The 21,462-nt window shown below is 40.6% G+C and overlaps 1 non-coding gene across 1 annotated transcript; it reads right to left on the bottom strand.

Annotated features, from left to right (window-relative positions):
- Nucleotides 1–7,699: 7,699 nt before the first annotated feature.
- On the bottom strand, nt 7,700–7,806 carry LOC141593754 (small nucleolar RNA R71). The gene has a single exon (XR_012521821.1). It is a non-coding gene; the product is annotated as a small nucleolar RNA R71 (small nucleolar RNA).
- Between the last annotated feature and the right edge of the window lie 13,656 nt (nt 7,807–21,462).

Raw genomic sequence — 21,462 nt, 5'->3', positions numbered from 1 at the left:
GAACAGAATCAACCACAAGTGCATAGTCCGCCTCAGAATCGTACTCCAAATTCTTACTTTGAACTACAGCCGCATTAGACTTAGCTTTCAACTTAGGACAACTAGGTCTTTTATGCTCGGGTTCTTTACATAGATAACAGATAACAGAATTTTCAGCAGTATTGGTGTCTGGAATATTAGCCTTAGCCTTTTTCTTCCGAACTCCACCCTTTTTAGTATTATCAACAACTAAACCTGCCCCTGATCCGTTTTCTAAGTCAACAGTTGCTTTTTGTCGTAACTCCCTAGTGCAAAGTGCTGACTTCACTTCCTCTAGGGTCAATGTTTCTTTACCAAGAACAAAAGAATCCACAAAATTCTCATACGACGCAGGTAAAGAAACCAACAGAATTAAAGCAAAGATCTTCATCCTCAATCTTAACATCTATATTACGCAGATCTAGTAATATAGTATTATATTTGTCTAGATGATCACGAAGTGACATACCTATCTGCATCTTGAAAGAGAACAGACGTTGTTTCAACAACAACTTATTGGTGAGCGACTTTGTCATGTACAAACTCTCCAATTTCAGCCATAACCCCATTGCAGTCGACTCATCGGCTACCTCAGTTAGGACATCGTCTGACAAACTCAACAAGATCGATGAATGAGCCCTCTCCTCCATTGTTAACAAGGCAGGATCTTCCGTCTCAGTCACCCTAGGTTCAACACCCGCAGCCGAAGCTTCGGTCTTCGTCACCTTCGTGGAGAAACCCGGCGTCAAGGGTTTCCAGATGCACCGCTCCTTTAGCAAAGCCCTCATCTTTATCTGCCATAGTGCAAAACTATTCCTCCCGTCGAACTTCTCAATCCTTATAGTGTCAGTTGCCATCTTCTCCTCCCTAGATCCAAAAACCTAAGCTCTGGTGCCAATTGTTGTGCGGAAGCGATACGGAGTAGATGCAAAAATAAAAGACACAAAGATTTAACGTGGTTCACTATCAATGCGATAGTTATATCCACCAGGGCGAGGGAGAATAATTCACTATGTCGGGAGAATTACAGATTACAAAAGATGAGCACAGAGTTTTTCTAGATCTGCCTCTTAAAACTCTCAATGTGTTTGCCTCACAAAACTCTCCTTAAAAGAATAACTAGGTTAAGGTAGTGTTTATATATTAAACTACCTAACAAAGATTATTCTAATTAAGAAATATAATTAATAAAGACAAAAATAATATTGCCTAATTAAACTAAGGAAACCAAAAGCTGACGTCAACTTTCCAATAGTAAAGTCAACGCTTGATCATGCAACATTAGTACCAACGGCACATTGATTTCATCAGAAACTCATGCGACCCGCAGACAGTCGCCCATATTTCTACTTCTTTTCTTCCTTAGTCTAATTTTATCTCACCGTAATCAAACTCCGACATACTTTTTATGCGACATACGAGTCACATACTAACAATTTGATTGTTAGGGTGCAAACCCTTGTCCCACATCGGTAGAATAAAGATGGAAGATCATCTTTATAAGTGTCCAGAAAATATAATAGTACGAGGCCTTTTGGGAAGGAGCCCAAGAGTAAATCCGTGAGGGCTTGGCCCAAAGCGGACAATATCGTACTATTATGGGTTGTGGACACAGATGCAGCAGAGGCCCAACACGGGATATTCACGCTTCCGCACAACAAGTGGTATCAGAGCCCAAGGTTCGATTTGGGCTAGACACGAGGATTCATCAGCAGACCCAAGATTTGAAGTTGTACACTGTAAGGCATGGAACTCCTAGCTCAGGGTGAGTCCTTGAGCAGACCCGGTCCAGGGTTAAATGGATTAAAGGCGTCATAGGTCTTGCGGGACAAAGACCATTTGTGTACTAGAACTGTCCTTTCCAGGTTGGAAGCCAGAGACCGTTTGTGTTCTAGGACTTCTGAAGTGACGGACCCGGTCCAGGGTATATTGGATGCAGAGGATGTTCGATATGCATGTGTAGCAAATCCCCAAGAAGGGCACATGGACGGCTCGTGGTAGCATGGTGTGTCGGCTAAGGGGAGGTTATCAAGACTTGTGATGTTTCGGGTGTCTAGAAGTTGGGGCTGTAGAGTGGGATAGTCCTCCATGGAGGTCAAGGTCCGACTCAAGATGATGGTCCTTGGTTTGAGGGGAGGATTGTTAGGGTGCAAACCCTTGTCCCACATCGGTAGAATAAAGATGGAAGATCATCTTTATAAGTGTCCAGAAAATATAATAGTACGAGGCCTTTTGGGAAGGAGCCCAAGAGTAAATCCATGAGGGCTTGGCCCAAAGCGGACAATATCGTACTATTATGGGTTGTGGACACAGATGCAGCAGAGGCCCAACACGGGATATTCACGCTTCCGCACAACAAACACTAAATAAACTAATAATGTCATTTACTACTCATCACGGTATAATTGGGTTTTAATATAATCCCCATCCGACCGGTGACTCTTATCATTTTTCACTTAAATCCCAATTTTTTTATATTTAATGTAAAACTTTGTGGTTGCATGACTCCTTTAATGACATTATTTAAAGGTTAAAAATTTTAAATTTGAGTTCAAGGTAACTTTTTTTTTTTAATCTAAATTTATGTTTCCAGAATGTGTTTTTCATTAGTTTTTCTAATATTTCTGAAAAAGATCTTCAGAAATTTCACGTGTAATACTACTTTTATTGATGTTTTTAAGTAAAAATGTGTTTGGCACAATAAGAGCCTAAACTCGATCTATCTTTCCGACTTAGCTGAACTCCTTAGATTCCACGGTAACATTGTCGAGCGCGCAATCCCTGTCTTGTTTATCCCACTTTTAGATGATTTAATTTTTTAAAAAAACTATTTATTCAACATGAGAAAGGGAAAAAAAATAAAAGCGCTAAAAATAATTTCTTACTTGTATTTTTCCCCAAATTCAACACGTGATCCGCATAGCCTGACTTATTTGACACGATCATTTTGACCCGATCAATGACCCAACCTATCCAACATTCTATCACTTTTTACATGCCTTAATCGTCCTACAATATATGGTTTCGTTTCATTCATTTTTTCAAAATGAGCTAAATATTACAACATGTGGCAATGTCATATTTTGTTATTAATAATATATGAAGAATGTTCCTTTCATTTGAAGTACCAAACTTTCTAGAATGAACTCATTGAAAATAAACTCAGTACAATATAACTTAACTAACTAACTAACTTTAAATAAAAATCAAATAATAAAATAGGCAAATGAATATTAAAACGTCCCAAGTCAGAAAGAGATAATAATATTCTTCTGTCAAGAAAATAAGTGATTTACTGATATCATTATGTAGCAATTTAAAAATTTAACATGATAGCCTTTATCAGAAAATATATGAAATAAATATCTTTTCTTATTATCGTTCATTTGGTTTCATTTCATCTACGCTTTGCCGTTGCGCCTCATTCTACCATCATCTATATTTCTCTCTTTCCTAATTATTCCATTAATATCATATATTATATTAAGGCTGAAACCGGCCTCCCCTTTGTTCGCCACGTGTCAGCACCTACTCCTACGCCACATGTCATTTGCTGAAATCCTAAGACTATAAAAAGAAAAAAATTGATACATGCAAAATCGCGTAGAAAATCCTAAAATAGAATAATAATTATTGATTCTTCCTAAACACATGAATATTTGATATGATATTATTATTTCCATAATAGGGAGAGCTTATTGGAGGAATTAACATGATTACAGGAGAAATTATCATTATTAAATTAAATTTGGAATTAAATCGTAATTTGTTGAGATTCCGTCTAATCTACATTTCATATCGCAATATTAGGCGAATAAATTTGTTACCATCGTTTAGGTAAATTTTATTTAAGGAAAAAAAATAGAATTATGTCATTTTTTTTTGTTTATCTTATTGTTCATTTTCAATTTGCCATTGATTGTTTTATTTAGTTGTGTTTTTCGCTTCTTCCTTTTTTTATAGTTTTATATTTATCTTTCAAATATTAGAAAATATTAGATAGAATAAGATAATAGGAAAGATGTTATCTATGTTAAATTGTTAATTTATACTCGATAATGTTATTGGTATCTTACATCAATGTTACTCTTTTATCAAAAGCAACTCAAAATCATATCATATATCATCATATATCATATATTATATTAAAGCTGGAGCCACCAGCCTATTCAATCGACACGTGTCATCATCTTCAAAGTTGCCACGTGTCATAGCTAAGTGAAAGACTTTAGTATTAAAATATTGTATGATATATTAATTTATTAATTAATTAATTAAATTTGAATTTCAAAAATATAACAATAAATTAGCATATGAATTTGGCCAAATTCATTCAAAATGATTTGGACTATGATTATTCCAATTATGATTATCCTCATTAACGTCAAAAAGGGATTCCTTTCCAATTAATATTCCAATGGATAGATTGGACTCGAGTACTCCATATTACTCCCTCCGTCAAAATCATTTGTTTATCTTTGATATTATTTGTGAGAGGTCTTTTAATCAAAGGTACAAAAATAAATAAATTGGACGAAGAGAGTATCTTTTAGGAAATGTAACTAACACACATTGATTGAACAATTTATTGGAGACGAGTTAGATAGAGGTTAATATTGGATTCGTATAAATTGATATGTTAAATAAATCATCCTTTGATTCATCTTTTTTTATACTCTAATCTACTCTTCACAATACATGATAAGTGCATATTTTATATACTTTCATCCCTTATATTAGCTCCATTTTATTTGTTATTTAGCACTTATCATAGTGTCATAAGCTAATATTTGTTGTTCTAGTGTATTTGCTTGTCTTAACATGTTTTTGTAGGAATCTAAGCATTTAGAGGCTTTTTCCTATCATTTTATACACCAAGTTCACTAAGCTAATCAAGACCAAGTGTTGGACTAAGCATGGAGCATTGGATTGGGTTTTGCATGGAGAAATTGATGGATTAATATGTGTAATGCAAATGTTGCCAACAATCAAAGTCAAAGCCCAATGTTCAAGTCCAAGTCAAGGTGGAAAACATAAGATTCTAACATGCTTAGGATGCTTTTTGGGAGCTCTAAAGATGATAGATGGAGCATTTACCCGGGTGCATTAAGGGTCATTATTCCTCAAGCAATTAAGTGATGAATTAAGAGAAAATACCCGGAAACACACGACCCCGATCGGGGCCACCCAACCCCGATCGGGGCCGCATGCATCTTGGAAGTTTACGTTTCTTTCCCCTCTCCTATAAATAGGAGAGGTATTCCAAGGTTTTAGGCATCTCAATTTTACGTCTCATTTTACTCTTTCATAGCCTTAAGCATTATAATTTCTCTCATTAGTTTTCTCATTTTAGTTTACAATTAGTTAAACATTCCATTAGTTAATCTTTCAACATTTTGTACTTCAAGATATTCTCAAGCATTTGGTATTCAAGCTTTTGGTTATTTGTTATTTGTTCTTCCATATAAGTTCCCTTTTATAAGGTATTTCTAATTCCAAGTTGCAATTTACATTATTATTTTAGTTACCACATAGTTATTATAATCAAGTATTTCATTTTACATTAGCATTGTTCCTTTCACATGTTATACCATCTAATTAATATAAATCATATAACCATGTTTAATATTTCTTATAATTTAGTTTATAATTTACACCTTAATATGAGTAGCTAAATCTCTTAGTCTAAGGGCTAGGGGAGCCATCAGGCCCGTCTAGAGCATGGTGCTCTATGTGCATTGGCACTGGGCCTCAAAATTTTGGGGCCCAAATCTTAACATTACCCATGAAATTAGAAAAAAAAAAAAAAAGTTAAATAAGGAGATTAGAATTGAGTAATTGACGATCTAACACTGCATTCTCATTCCTCAATCATGGCTATTCCAATCTTCAACAATCTCCTTCCTCAAATAAGTAATTTCTTTCCCAAAAAAAAAACAATAATAATTTTTCTCTTTAATTTTCCTAGAAATTTATCTAGTGTTTCTTTTATAATTTATCTTTTAAGCATATTTATCTGAAATCAATTCCTGACAAATCATTCTAAATTTACAATTAGAGAGATATATTAGAATCAAAACTTTGCATTATTGTCACTAAAAATCTCAGACTTTACATTTGAGTTTCAAATAGATTAAATTGGTAATGTTTCTTCTTAATTGTAATTGTTTATTTGCTTTATTTTTTTGTGAATGGGTAAACTTAATTTTTTGTCAATATTGTGGGAAAAACAGATTATGAATGTTTGATAATAGAATTCGCCTAAAAAAAGCTACGCAAAAGAATCAGGTTTCAAATGATTTGTGATTTGCATTAATATATTATATAAACTCTCTAATTTTGTAAGTTTCATTTTTTTTTGCACCGGGCCTCCACTTTTCTTGAGACGGCCCTGGGAGCCATGCATAAATCAAATATATAACATGATAAAATAGGTTAATAATAATATTGTTTAAATTGCTTCTATCACATGCTTGTGCCATAATGTTTAATCTTTGTTTAAGGCCTTATTCAAATGATTAAGTCTGTTCATTCGTTCTATAAGTCGAGAGGCACGAAATTGAATTAGACTAAGCATGTATAGTAGGACGACCTAGTCATGGACGAGAGTTTCTCGAAGACCCGGTCTATGGTTGACACTAATATCGTAAAGTGGGTGTCTCTAAACCTAAGCAATTGATAATGTTATTAGTACCAAGTTTATCATGATCATATGTTTACCTTTGCATGCGTGACCCGAACCCCTTAGACTCCCTTTTAATCATATAATTCACATCATAGTTTTATTAGTCAATCAAACAACCAAGTCAAACCAAAAACGAAATCGACCTTGATAAAAATCTACCTATAGCAATTCACGACGTAATTCCCGTTTCCTTGTGGTTCGACCCCTATTACTACATTTACTTGTGTTTAGGGAATTTATCTTTGCATAGGTACGCGATAAGCCTATCAAATTTTGGCGCCGTTGCCGGGAAAACGGTTTTATTGCTTTTTGAATTGTCGATTTTTATCTTGTTTTCCTTTGACTTGGGGAACACTTGTTCCTTGAGACCGTTACTTATCATTTTCCTAGAAATTGTTGTCTTATGCCCAGGTCCTCTCGTAGTGGAGAATTGCTTTCACCGGATTCCGATCCCGAGAAAACCTTTTGGAGAAGACGACGTTTTTGGAAGGAAGTGAAAGAAGCCACTTCTCCCATACAAGTCGAAAGTGCTAGAAAGTCTTACTTAGACGATCTAGAAGCTCTTGAAGAGGAGGAGGTTTATTGTTCATCAACTCCACCACCATCATCATCTACTACCAAAAATATGGTGAAGCTTTTCGATCATTCAAAACCCACCGCGGCCATGCTTCCGGCCGGAATCACAACCACTCAAATCACCGCACCAGAGTTCGAGATCAAACCGGCTTTCATTAGCCTTGTGGAGAGGAAGCAATTTGGAGGAAGTCCTTTGGAGGATCCCAATTTGCATGTGCAAAACTTTTGTGACTATTGCTCCATGATCCGTCAAACGGGTGTCACTCAAGCCCAAATAAGGGAAATACTTTTCCTTTTCTCTTTGAAGGACAAGGCCAAGCTTTGGATCAATAGCTTTGACCGCACCGCCATGGAATCACCAATTGGGAGACTTTGGCTCTAGCCTTCTATCAAAAGTTTTTTCCACCGGAGAAAACTCAAACTTTGAGGAGCCAAATCACCGGATTCCGTCAAAAAGCTCTTGAGAGCCTATATGAAGCATGAGAGAGGTACAAAGAGCTTCAAAGACAATGCCCACATCATGGGCTAGATGATTGGTTTCTAGCAATAACATTCTACAATGGATGTTGTGCCGAGTCCCGAAGGATTCTTGATTCCGCCAACAATGGGCGATTTGATCAAATTGACACCGACCTTGCTCATGCCACGATCGAATCTATGGCGGTCCATGATGCACAATATGTCAATTCCCGAGTTGTGCCATCCAAAGGTAAATAAGAATTCTCCAATAACTCCGTTTTGCTAGCTCAAATTGCCTTGCTCCAACAACAATTGGCGGAAAGAGATGCTAAAGATTCCCTTCAACAATTCAATGTTGTGTCCTCAACGAGTCAAATCATTGTTTGTGATGGTTGCGGAGGTGCGGGTCATTATGTCGCTCATTGTCTAGCCCCCATTGAAGAGGTAAATGCTTTCAAGCTTTAAGACAAAGTTCATATCCACCGGGTACATTTTCCAACACTTATAACCCGAATACAAAGTTTCATCCGAACTTGTCTTACACTAGCAACAATGTGCTTAACCCTCAACCCCCACCACAACAAAATGCCTATGTTCCTCAACAACAAAAGTATATCCCTCCACCGGGTTATCAAAATCAACAAAGGCCCCCACAAAACAATTACCAACAAAATCCACCACAAAATAGCCAACAAAACAATCAAGGAGTTGGTAAGCTCGAGGGTATGATAGTCCAAATGCAAAGAGAATTATTGGCTCAAATCCAAAAGAATGATCAAGCTCATAGTGCCGCAGTCAAGATGTTGGAACAACAAGTGGCTCAACTAGCCGCTACTAATTCTCAAAGGAAGAACGGTCAACTACCTCCCCAAGGTGAGCAACCACATGAGACCGTCAGTTCTATCTCCTTAAGAAGTGGTACAAGCTATGATGGGCCATCCATGACTTTGGATGATGAGGTGATTGTTAAAAAGGCTAAGCTTGTGGGAGATGACAAAAAGAAGGCTAGTGAAGAGCCTCTTGTTAGGGACCGTATACCATTTCCCCATCGATTGTTGATGCTAAAAAGGAAGAGCAAGCTTGATACCAAAGATATTGAGCCCCCATTGCCCGAAGATAATGACAAGGTGATTGTTGAAGAAGTCTCTCCTAATGCTAAGGAGAGTAATGCCATTTCAAAGATGGTGAGTGTTCCCAAAGAGAATGAGAATGAGAAAGATGTGGAGGATGCTCCTCCAAAAGAAGTTGTTCAAGTACCATTTCCCCATCGTCTAGCAAAGCACAAGGAAGAAGGTAAGTTCGGTAAGTTCATGGAAATGTGTAAAAATTTGCAAGTCACCGTCCCGTTTATGGAATTGCTTACCCAAGTCCCTTCTTATGCAAAGTTTATGAAGGAGATTCTCTCAAAGAAGCGATCCTTCAATGAGGTTGAGACCATTGCTTTCACCGAATAGTGTAGTGCACTCTTACAAAATAAGTCTCCCCCGAAACTTAAGGACCTCGGTAGCTATTCTATTCCTTGCACTATAGGCACATATACCATTGATAAGGCCCTTTGCGACCTAGGTGCTAGTGTGAGTGTCATGCCCTATTCCCTTTGTGAAAAACTTAACATGGGTGCTTTAAAATGCACAAGTATCACATTGCAAATGGCGGACCATTCTTTAAAGCGACCTTTAGGTGTCTTAGAAGATGTTCCCGTCAAAGTTGGCAAGTTTTTCATACCCGTTGACTTCCTCATACTCGATATGGCCGAGGACTCACAAACCCCAATTATATTGGGTAGGCCATTTTTACGCACCGCGGGTGCGCTAATTGATGTGAAAAATGGGAGGTTGACATTGGAAGTGGGTGATGACAGGGTTTCCTTTAGCAAAAACAACACCATTAGAAGCCCAATGTTACAAGAGTCTTGTTATTTATTTAACACTGTGGACTCTTCTTATGCCTTTACTACGCTTGAATCTTTACTAATGGATCCGTTGGAGGACGATATGGGTGTTGTTTTCTTTGTAGGTGACGATGCTAAGGGCACTATTGCTAAGAGTGCCAAAAAGAAGAAAGGGAAACTTTATTTGAAGAATTTCAAATGGTTGTGGAATGCAAAAGGAGCTATGAAATGGAGCTTGGTTGGTGGCAAGCTCAATGATGAAACTTGAATCAAATAGCTTATTACGTCGTGCGGGACGTTAAACCAGCGCTTCTTGGGAGGCAACCCAAGCTTTTTATTTGTTTTTATTTATTTTTGTTTTTATTTTCTGCAATTTATTGTTTTTCTAGATTAGTAATAAATTGCTCGATTTGACGATGTTTCTTTTTGTGATTTTTAGATGGAAATGAAGGAAGAAGAATTAGAAGAGATTATGGCACGCTTCCCCATGCAAGGACCCCGTTCGGGGACGTGGTTTTCGAGAAACAAGAAGGGAATTAAATCAACGCGGAAAAGAGTCAAAACCCGAAGAGGAGGTCAACCCTGATCAGGGTCGTGGTTTTCTACCTGGCTGCGTGTTTCTTTATATGGGTAAAAAGGAAAAAAAAGAAAAAAATTCTATCACTTTGCAAAAACCCGACGGTATCTCTCCTCCTTCCTTCTCTCATATTTCCTCATTCTCTTCACCTGAATCACAAGGAAACATCATCCCCCGAATTCGTGCTAGCTTGGGGGAGGCTAGCAAGTCGAGTAAGTATTTCATTGCTTTGCATATTAGTTTAGATCTTGCAACCCATTAAACATAACCTCCAGTCCTTCTTGTTTTGTGCTTTGAACCATTTTTATGGTTTGATTAGGTGATTTGGATAGTTGACACATTGAGGACAATGTGATGTTTAGTTTGGGGGGGAGATATTGCATTTGCATATAGCATAGTTTGCATGTAGTGTAGAAAATTTGAAAATTTTTGAGAGAAATTTTTGCTTTGTGCTTGCTTGTAGCCTACTTTCCTCTTTGCTTATCCTAATAATGACTTATTGCTAATGATTTATTCTTTCATGTTAGGATATTAGCTACATGGGGATGTCTTGACATAGTAGGTGAGAGATGGAGAATGAACCGAATAGGCTTGATCTTGACTTTTGGCAAGCTACAAAATTGGTAAGGTAGAGCCTCTTTTTGACCGATGCATCCATATCCGGTCTCTCTTAGGTGAGTGTAGGTGTCTCCTTATAATGTGTGTTTCATTAAAACGCACAAGTATGGTTCTCATGTCATCTCTTGGTAAGCATGCATTCTTTTCTTAAAGCATTTTGGAGCCATTCACATGAATATATTTGTCTTCTTGACCCCTTCACAAACATTTTTCCCTAGTTACATTATAACTTGCCTACCTTGTTGAGCTAGTAGCTTTGTGTGGACAGCGGGGGCCACGGGGGCGCTTGGTGAACAAGCGTTTGCATTTTTGTAAGGAGTCGCCACCAATTTTTATGGGAAATTGGAACCGTTCGAATACCTCGTGTCATGTCAAGACACAAAGTAGAGACATGAACACTAAGCAATCGTTACCCTTAGCATTCTATGTCTAGAATGACTCTCGTGGATGCCAATGAACACGTGTGTTCACAGATATCTGGAGTAAGGGGTGAGGGTACGTATTAGGAAGCTCTTTTGATCGAACACCTAATCCCGCCCGCCTCGATAGCAGCCTCTACTAATGATTAGGGAAGTTATTCATACTTGATATATCGTCGGCTATATGCATGCAATGCAACATCCAAGTTTTAATCCTAGCATGTGAGAATTAATACTAAGTCGGTTGACACGTAGTTTAGCATACAATTGGGTCGAAGTTGGATTTAAGGCTCAATTACATGTGAAAACATACAAATGATAAAAGAAATACAATAATTATAAATTACAAAAATGAAAATTACAATAATTACAATGGATTAGGCGATTTATGTCGAAAATACCTTTAAAACGGATAATTTGAGAAAACGAATGAAAGAAAGAAAGAAAGAATCAAATAAATTAACGATCAGGAACTAGCGTGATATTACGGATAATAGTTAGTTAATACGTAAACTAATTAAACTAGGTCAAGGCAGAAACAGAGTTCGAGGGACGTAACTCGGCCAGAACACGCGCAGCAGAAGAGTCTGCGTCCTTTGAATAGCGCAGTAGACACGCTGCGTCTGTTCCTTGGCTCAGTTCTGGCTGTGAAGCCGTAATTGCAAGCCGTTAATGTCGATTGGTGATTTTAATGATTAATTAAATTATTTACTCGGATGAAAGCGATTAACATGTTGTTTAACATATGAATGGGTCATGAAAACAGTAAAACATGGATGAGATGGATGCAAACGAATTAATATAAGATGGAATAATGATAGAAGTGAAAAATATTAATGAGTCAAACAAATTGAATCAACTAATTAGGTTAAATACGATAGATTAATGACGAATATGTGATGATCATGACAAATAACAGATGAAAACTATATCAAAGACGAATTACAGAAACCCAATATTGATGAATTGAATCTCTACAACCCGGAATTGAATTTAATGACGAAAACCCGCGAATATTGGATTATTAAGGATTTAAGTCGGTTTTATGATGATTAAAACATATTAATGATGATGAATTAATGTAATACATGTGAACTATATGCTATTATGGCGAAGAACAAACAAACAAAATGAAACAAACAAAAGAAACTTGACGAATAACAGAGGACGAACGAAGAAGAAAGGAAGCAGGAACTGCGCCAGCCTCACGAAGAGGCGCAGCAGGAACTGCGCTCCTTCGAAGAGGCGCAGCAGGAACTGCGCTCCTTCGAAGAGGCGCAGCAGGAACTGCGCTCCTTCGAAGAGGCGCAGCAGTTGTTGCGTCCTTTCTCGACGGTTATCTACTGGAAATCCGTAAAAGAGGTTTTAACAAAGGGTTTTTAGAAATCGGTTTTAAGAGGTACTTTCGACATAAACCTTACAATTGATGGTACAAAAAGATAAATACAATAAATAAATAAGGATTATACACCCTCAGACTTACATGTTTGACGAAACGAGAAGGACTAAGATATCGATTAGTGATGCTTGACGCGAACGCAAAGAAAGTGCCCTCGTAAGAGGAAAACGATTAATTAATTAAGTTGATTGAGTGTAGTTGGTCAAATTGGTCGGTCATGCAACGGGGAGGCTGGTACTCAGAAGGATCCGAGCTTACGTGGTCGAAAGTTCAAGCACGTAGACGCCAAAAAGTAAGAACAAAGTCTAGAATGCAAAGGGAGAAGAGAAGGGCGGACACTCACGTGAGAAATATGAGGAGCGAAGGCTCCTATTTATACTAATCACGTGAAGGAATTAGGGTTTCAGAGACTCTTTGGAAGTGAATCTCGGAAAGATATGAAAAAGATACGAGAAATATGCGAGTAAAAGGGCTCGGGAAGAGGCGCAGCAGCCCATGCGTCTCTTGGAAGAGGCGCAGACCGCCGCGTGCCTGTTCCCAAGTGGTTTCCTCCTGCTGAAGAAAGATTTCCGTGTTTGAGTTATGGTAGGACGGAAATAATCCGGTTTTCCTTAATATCTTTTTTGAATATTACGGGAAATTGCTTACTAAAAGATAAAATTTATCAAATATGGAATAGAAATATCCGGAACATTCCAGAACATTTTGACTCGGGATTTAATGGTTATCAGAAAATGGAGACGGTTTTAGGCCCGGACTCCGAATGTACTCTAATTACTGTCAAAACGACCGTATCGGGATGTAGATGACAACTAAGAGGTAGACATTAATATTTGAGCAATCACTTGACGATAATCTTACGAATTGTTACAAATCGTTCCGCGTATCAAACATGCGGCCCAATCATCACCGGGTGGTTTGCGGGAGGTGCAGAAATGAGGTATCTACAGAGCCCCCACTTTGACTGAGGCTTGGACAAGGCGAAAGTCAAAGTATAGCCATAAGGTCAATCGAAGATTACAACCTGACGACTATGGCGACGCGAGGCGGCTCAAGGGGTCTGAGCCAAGGACCTGTCGTCGGGAACATTTTAGAGTCTGTCGACTATCGGGGAGGGTCGTTTAAAGTCCATTAGACTACGTAAGGAGGCTCGCCAGCCATAAGAAGAGACCATACCTGAGACTTCTTTCCTTGAGATGCTTCTGGAGGTGCATAGGAGCTAAGGTTGGGACCTAAAGGATATATAAGGATTGGTACTAGGGTGTGGGACCCTAAAGGAAAGCATCGGCGGGAGTGAGGCATAAAGTAAGTTCAACTTAGGGGTAACTAAAGCTTGGGTATAGGAACTCTATTGGTTTGGGAATTTGAAGGCTTATGAACCTAAAAGGATTGGGATCCTATAGTTAAAAAAATCCCAATTTCGGGTTTACGAACCTGAGAAAGAAGGCTTTGGGTTTGGGAACTTCTGGAGAACGACACCCTTGTCGCACTCCGCGGGGAAACAAGAAACATTATGAGTAGCAGGACACAGGCGGGAACTGCTGGGAGGAAATCTGCTTGGGTAGTCTTCGGGAAATAATTGCGAGTAGCAGGACACAGGCGGGAACTGCTGGGAGGAAATCTGCTTAGGTAGATCGTCAATCCTTACGTCTTGAGAGAGACAGTACGTCCGCTTACTCTCGCTAGAGACACGATTGGGAATTGATTCTTCTTGTCATGAGAGGGAAAGTATATCCGTTTACTCTCGCTGGAGACATAATGAAGGTGCGTCGAATTCTGTGAGGAATCAATGCTCGTTGCGACAAGCAGAAGGTCTTGGAAGGAATAAAATAATACGCAACAGTCTGCTGCGGTCTTGGAAATGCGGGCCGGAACGAAAGAAAATCGTCAAACGGACCAAAAGAATGAAAATAGCATCGGGGAAGAGGCGCACCAAAGATGGGCCCACAAATAACGAATTCATAACGAATTTTTGAAAATCCGTATGAAGGGAACAAAAGGAAGAGGCGCAGCAAGAGCTGCGTCTCTTGGAAGAGGCGCAGCGCCTGCTGCGTCTATTCCCCAAATTGTCTTTTCTGCGTAAAAACGCGAAAATCAGGAGGCTTATGTTCATTTTTATTCGAAACATAAATCTCTCATTTCTCTCTCAAATCTTCACCATTTCCGCCAAGGTTTGATTCAAAAGCTTGCATTAAAGATGACTAATCGAAGTATGTGTCTCAATCTTGCATTAATCTTCTACATTTGTCCCATTTTGAGCCGAAAAATTTAGGATTTATGACCCATTTGATCGAAAATTTGGGGCTTTTCCCCCAAATGAATTTGCTTTGTCAAATTGACACTAGAAATGGATATTAGGTAGCGTTAGGAACATAACCATGTATTTCTTTCGAATTTTCATCAAGTTTTGAGCCTTTGAGTGAATTTTGAGACGGTTTTACAGCTGAACCGTAAATTGCTTCGAAAATAGTCTTAGGATTGCCCATTTGTGATGAAACTTGATATTTGGGATCCTTGAATGATGGGTAAACTTTCTACCATCTCGGAATTTTGGTTTGTGACAGCTTTTCAGGACACTTTCTAGGGCATAATCGCCATTACAACGAAATGCTGCCGAATTTTCGACTCGAATCCGGAACTAGGCTTCGAATTAGGCTTGACTTGACCCAATTTATCACATGAGTGATCGGGTTGGTGGGAATATGGCCAAGGATGGCGAAAAAAAGTGGTTTCAGGGCTTCCGAAGGCTCGAAAATCCTTTAACCAAGGCTTGTCGTCATGTGACGCGGCCTGAATTTGCTTTAATGTTGCAGGTGATGAGGCTTCTACTTCTGGGAGAGCTCCCATGGATATCGACGCTGCTACTGTCGAGGAGGCTTTAGAGCAGGCCTTCACCGCTGCGGTGATGGCTGCCGGGGACGAGCTTCACAAGGAGGAGGCCGTTGAGGAGGAGGAGGCCCCGAGACGGGCCAACGTCGGACGAGGAGGTCGTCAGCTGAGAGGAGCCCCTGCGTGGGCTGAGACTTGGGAGAGCAGACACCTGGTGTGGGCTGCAGAGGGTCACCTGTCCTACAGGACGGTGAAGAGTTTGGTAAATAGGAATTCACTACTCACTACTCATCCCCTTTCGTTCATTTGTCCAAATTCCTTTCAAATTTCCTTTCAAAACTAAAGATAGCTTTGTTTCAAATCATAACAGGAGGCCGGGAACATCAGGTCGTTCTCGGGTTACACGACAGCGATGGAGCACTACGAGCGGCTGTCGGCGGAGGAGAGGGCCATGATCGAGCGTGGAGCGTTCGGTCCTTTGGTTCGGGTCTGGAGGGATATCGCGAAGAGGAAGTTGCGGGCTAACCTTAGCCTGGTCCGTGCTTTCTTGGACCGATTCTGGGATACGACTTCCACGTTTCACATGCCTTTTGGTGAGGTGGGAGTCACTTTGGAGGATTACGGCATGATTTCTGGTCTGCCGTGCGGGACCGAGGAGGTGGTGTGGTCGGAGACTGCCATGAGGGCGGACTCGGCGGAGGCGAGGAGATTGATCGGCTGGAACTTGTCGCCGAAGGTCACATCTGATCGGGTTTGATACCCGATTCTTACGTTCGAGACTACTTTGCGGGGAAGACCCGGCACCGGTGACGATTGATGGGAGGGAGACGGCTCCTCCTCCTGTCTGGTGAGCAGAGGGCCAAATGCCCGTGGCTCGATGGTTTCGTCTTCGATTTACCTCGGAGACAAGGGCGAGAGGTGTCGACGAAGCTTCTTCCTTCCTTTTCGACCCGACTTCCCTAGGACGTTGGGGACCGGGTCATCTTGCTGGTTTTGCGGTCCTCATCCGTTTCATGAGGGCCATGGTTCGTCCGGAGTTGATGGAGAAGGGGACTTCTCCGGTCTTTGTCGGACCGGACTATCTCTTTGGAGGTATGAACCTTTATTTAGACCAAAGTAAATTCCTTTCTTTTATCAAATCACGAAAGATCGTCATTGATTACTTTGCTTTTACAGGCGTGGGTGTACTCCTACTTCCCGAGTCTCGCGCCGAAGAGGACGAAGCCGTTGGAGAGGGCCTATCCCGTGGTGAGGGATTGGGTGATGTGCCGGATGAAAAGCAAGCGTTCTTCTCACAACGTCTACCGGCGGGACGTGAACGCTCTTCAACTGAGTAGCGTGAGCATCCCACTTATATTCGCTCGTGCTTCTTATATTTGCGTTTAATTGATCGTAGGAATGATCCTTTTTATCTTGTCCCAGTGGGTGCCCCGATCTTGGGCGGAGTACGCTGGAGCGCCTCCTTTTGTGGCTGAGGTCCTTCGGCCTAGGAGCTCAGGCCGACTGCTGTTGAGGACGTCGATGGGTCCTGTGTGGTACTTGGGCGAGCGCTTGGCTCGTCAGTGCTCGCGGGGCGTGTTGACGGTTCCCGTCGATCCTCCCAGGACGATGTTTAGGAGCCTTCGGAGGCCGAGAGGAGGCGGACTGGCTGGTGTGCGTGGTGACGACCTTCTTCTTCCTGGCGAGGACTACTCGGCGTTCCTTTACGGGAGACTGGCGTACTGGCCAGTGGTGGTGAGTATTTTTTATTTTTCCTTTTGATTTGATTTTTGAGAACCATGATGAAAGATCATCGATTGATGAGAATAATTTGTCTTTGTAGGAGGTCGAGGCGGCGGGCATCGAGCCCCCAGAGTACCCCGAGACCCTCGAGTACACTGACGCGACCGGGAGGACGACGATCTCCGAGCTGCGTGACTTTGACGTAGCCGTGACGGATGCTGGCCTGGACGATTGGCAGCATCTGATTCGGAGGGTGAGCCTCTAATCCGTATGTCCTTTGTGTAAGAACACATTTGGTTTTGAGTTTGTTCAATTGTTGAGAATTTCTTTTTGAAAATGCAAGTTGCGCCGTCTCGGTTTGTGGCGTTGTGGAGAGTGGCCAACCGGCTGCGAGATACTGCCGTCGAGGCACTTGTCGGCGGTCGAGGTCGTCAGGTACGAACCTTACACCTATTTCCTTTTTTATTTTTCTTTTTGTTTGATCTTCTGATTTTGCTTGAATTGATTGACATGAGCCAATTTTCTTGTTTACAGGGTGACCGCGAGTTGGAGCGAGAGTTGACCCAGTCTCGGGAGGAGACAACTCGCGTGTTGAGGGAGCTCGAGGTTCGGGATGCCGAGATCGCCGCTCTCTTGGCGAGAGTTGCAGAGTTGGAGGGCGCCCAGCAGTAGTTTTGCGTAGCTTTTGTCGTATTTTGCATGTTTGTACATTTGGGACTATCATTTTGAACATTTTTGGACTTTATTTTAGGGCTCGAGCCCCCAGTTTGTACATTTCCTCCGTTTGGTATATATACAACGGCCTGAGTGCCTTTGCTGCTGGGTTGTGTTGCTTGTATCTGCAAGTTAGTTTTGAACAGGTTTGGTAGATGACGGTTTACGCCGTCATGCTGCCGAAATTTACATAGAAAAACACGCAAAGCATACATTTTTATATACATATGGCCTTAATTAGCGCAAAATGAGAGACTCAAAAGAACGCAAAAAAATGCAAAAATGCAAAAATTTTGCCGAAAATGACCGGACGGTAGGGAGGGTTACCCCCTAAAAAAAGAAAGAAATAGAAATCTATAAGTTTAGAAATGAATTTAAAGAAAATAAATCAATATATACAAGTTGAAATTAAAATGAAAATTATTTCCTAAAATGAAAATGAAATTTATGAAAATATACAAGCGTAATATAATGGCAGAAATGTCGATGTCGCCTCGAAATGCGTGCCAGCGAATTTAGGAAACCTGAAACATGGTAATTTCCCGTATTTACCAAAATAATAACCTGTAGGAATAGGAAATTATTCGTTATGGAATTAGGAAAGATCCAACGCGGAAAATCACAGAAGTGAAGCTCGGGAAGAGGCGCAAAGATGAGTGCGTCCCTTTGAAGAGGCGCAGCAGGTGCTGCGCCTGTTCCCAGGTTGTTCCGTTCTGACCGATTTTTGGAAACAGCAATTAGTATAAATAGAAGCGTCGATGGAGCTTTTATTCACACAAATCTTCCGTCTATTCTTCGTCTAATTACACAAAACCCTTCAAAATAAATTTTCTCATCATGAATACTTTGGAGATCCGTTTGAAGGAATGAACCAATGAATTTTCAAATATGGAGAAGCATGACATGGGCTCTTATAACTTTGGATCGTTGTTGAGTTTGAAACTCATCAAAGTTGTGAAACCGTTCTTGGATGCTTGCCTTGACTACTGGGACCCGAATTATCATGTTTTTGCGTTCCCTGGAGGTGATATTTGTCCTTTTCCTGAAGAAATTGCTGCTATTGGTGGATGGGACACCGAGCATTTGCCTGCCATTCCTTCCACTTCTCAAGGGTACAAAAGCAAATTTAGAGATTTGCTCGGATTGACTAGACTTGAGGTGGACCGACTAGTTACCTCAAAAGGTGTGAGAATGTTGGACTTCATAGATCGATTCATCAATAGGGCCGACCCCACCGTTTCTCATGTTGCTAGGCGGAGGGCATTTGGCTTTTGCTTGTTGCATGTGTATGTCTTCCAAGGGCATGTTGATGAACACTTGAGAGGTGATCCCCGACTTTTGGGCCTTGTTGAGCAGATGGAGCTGCGCAGGAGCCCAGCTTGCTTATGCTTAGGATAGATTATATTGGGTTTGGATAATAGGAAATCCAACCGTGATCTGCCGTTCTTGGGGAGTCCCGTCATCTTGCAGGTAAAAGACACCTCTTTTTTTTTTTTTTTTTTTTTTTTTTTTTTTTTTTTTTTTTTTTTTTTTTTTTTTTTTTTTTTTTTTTTTTTTTTTTTTTTTTTCGTTTTTTTTTTCTAATACCTGCTTTTGGTAGGTTTGGCTTATGGAGCGGCTCCGATTGATCGAGTCCCCAGTTCATGCACTTTCCTATCATGCCCGCTCGATCGCGATGAGGACAAGGTTGTATATGGTGGACTTCACCCGGGTCTGTGACTATTGGAAGAACAAGCTGAAGAGTGATGATGGCCCGTTGATCAGGTGGGTCGTTCCATGGTGGCACCTCAAGTCCGTCACTGGAGTATCTTCTTTGGATTCCACTAGGTCGGTGCGCATTCCTGGATTGGAGTTTATGGTGTGCATTTTCCCGGAAAGGCTGATGAGGCAAGTTGGGCTGAAACAGACGATTCCGAGGCTTGATACCGTCTCGCAGACTGCTATGGCGCTTACTACAGAGAGCCGAAGAGAGTGGGCTATCAAATGGGCCCAAAGAAACATGTGGTTCTTGAATTTCTCCGCCAATGCTTTATGGGTGTCGGATTCTTATCTGAGGTGGAGAAAGGCTACAACTCCGGAAGAGCGCGAGAAGTTGAGGAAGCGTGAGCCCATCGACTACAAGGTGCGCGAGGGAGAGAAAGAGAAGGAGAAGCATCTGACAGAGGGAGAAGAAGAAGCCGGGTTTCAAGTCATTCATCCTTCGAAGAAACCAAAGACTGCTCCTGTCGCAGAAATGGTGATTGGCAAGAATGGGAAAGCTAGGCCTCGAGAAAACCATTGGTGATCAGGTCTGAAGTGGCGCAAGAGCGTCCGGCTCGAGGTCGTGACAAGAAATATGACAAGAATGACAAGGGCAAGGGGAAGATGGAGGAATAGCCCAAGTCTCTTTATTATTATTTGATTATTTATTATTATTATTTTTGTTGTAATAAAAAAAGGGATTTTTAGAATCCTAGCCTATTCTATTTTTATTATTTAGCATATTATTATTATTAGAAAACGAATGAATGAAATAAAAAAGGTTAAGTGGTTATGAAACCTTTGTGATTTTCTATTTATTATTCTTGTCGAATTTCAAATGCAATGTAAATGTCCTTCTATTTACATTTTAGATATGACGGGTTGAATCCCGTGAAGGATTGTCTACGTATTCACTTAAAAAAGCGAAATCAAACCCTTGCGCGTAGTTCAAGTAAATGTAAAAGAATAATTGTTCGAAGCTAGAGCTTGTAATGAACTTAGAAAAGAAGCATGAGCTTTTGCTTACTCTGAAGGTGCGAATTTAGTTTGTTTGATGATATGAGGATGACAAATTTGTCAAAATGCAAGAGCACAGTGACATTTTAGCTTATTTCAGCTTGGCCAGGGACCGTTTATTTAGTGCCACAAGAGCGATACGTGGGTTTACGCGAGGCGCATTTTCATTCCTATTCTAGGCATAATATCGTTTCAGTTGGTCAAGGTTTGTTGGGTTTGAAAACTCATTCCCATCTAGGTCTGTGATCCTAACCGCACCCCCTGGGAGTATGGATTTGACTAGAAATGGTCCGGCCCAATTAGGTTTGAATTTTTCCCGTGGGTCAACAGGTAAGAGAGCTCTAACCGATTTAAGCACTAAGTCTCCTTCTTTGATGTTCCTTGGCCTAACCCTTTTGTTGAAAGCTCGTTTGATACGTGCTTGATATGTTTGGACATTATGCAAGGCGCGCAGCCTACGTTCATCCAGGAGGATGAGTTCCTCATATCTATCCCTCTTCCAATCGGCTTCCGGGATTTGACTTTCTAGCAAAATACGCAAGGATGGTATTTCTAGCTCGACTGGTTGTACAGCTTCCATGCCGTAGGTCAAATAGAAAGGAGTAGCCCCAGTGGGCGTCCTGACAGATGTACGATACCCCCATAAAGCAAAGGGTATCTTGCTTGGCCAATCTCTATAGTTGTCAATCATTTTCTTGAGGATTGTGACAACATTCTTGTTTGCCGCCTCTACCGCGCCGTTAGTCTGTGATCTATAAGGCGAAGAGTGGTGATGCTTAATCTTGTATTTGGCTAGCA

This window comes from Silene latifolia, chromosome 7, assembly GCF_048544455.1.
Source record: "Silene latifolia isolate original U9 population chromosome 7, ASM4854445v1, whole genome shotgun sequence".
Lineage (NCBI taxonomy): Eukaryota > Viridiplantae > Streptophyta > Magnoliopsida > Caryophyllales > Caryophyllaceae > Silene > Silene latifolia.
The sequence above is the reverse complement of the archived record's forward strand: the minus strand, read 5'-3'. Positions and strand labels throughout refer to the sequence as shown.